The sequence below is a fragment of the Microtus ochrogaster genome, unplaced genomic scaffold (assembly GCF_000317375.1).
Source record: "Microtus ochrogaster isolate Prairie Vole_2 unplaced genomic scaffold, MicOch1.0 UNK55, whole genome shotgun sequence".
Classification (NCBI taxonomy): Eukaryota; Metazoa; Chordata; class Mammalia; order Rodentia; family Cricetidae; genus Microtus; species Microtus ochrogaster.
The window spans coordinates 1,802,382-1,803,241 of record NW_004949153.1 but is presented as its reverse complement, the minus strand read 5'-3'; positions in this window follow the sequence as shown (position 1 = coordinate 1,803,241).

The window sequence follows — 860 nt, the reverse complement described above, 5'->3', positions numbered from 1 at the left end:
AAGCTAAGGACATTATAAAGAGATGTCCTACTTGTCCTTTCTATAACCAATCACTGTTGCCTGCGTGGAGTAACCCAAAGGGTACTAAGAGAAATGAAATCTGGAAGGTGGATGTGTTCCACTTTATGGAATTTGGTAAATTAAAATATGTACACCACACCATAGACATGTATTCAGGTTTTCAATGGGCTACTGCCCTGTGTTCAAAAAAGGCTGATTCAGTAATCACACATTTATTGGAAGTTATGGCCATCATGCGTATATCTGCACAAATAAATACAGATAATGGTCCAGCACATGTATCTAAGAAAATGAAATGCTTTTTTGTTTATTATAATATAAAACACATTACAGGTATACCAAATAAACCTACAGGTCACGCAGTTATAGAAAGATCAAATTGTACTATCAAGGATATGCTGAACAATCAGAAAGGGACCAAAAATACCCCCAGAAATAGATTACTATTACTATAATGCTAATGAGAAAAGAATGACAGCAGCAGAAAGACATTGGCTAATGGAAAAGTCTGCTGAGCTAAATCAACCGATTTATTTCAAAGATCTGCTGACCTCTCAATGGAAGCTAGGAGATGTGCCAGGTTGGGGAAGTGGTTTTGCTCTTGTTTCCATGGGAGAAGAAAAATTGTGGATACCATCAAAATTAATAAAGTTTGGATTTGAAGAGGAGAAACCTCTTGGAAAGGACAACTCATCCACAATGATGATATTCATACAGGTGGTAAGAAAAACACATAGAATGGGGGCACTCATATATGAAAAATTCAAGGGACTCTGAATATTTGGATACTGACAGATGGAAAAATACCTGCCCAATAGGAAATATCAAGAAAACTGAAT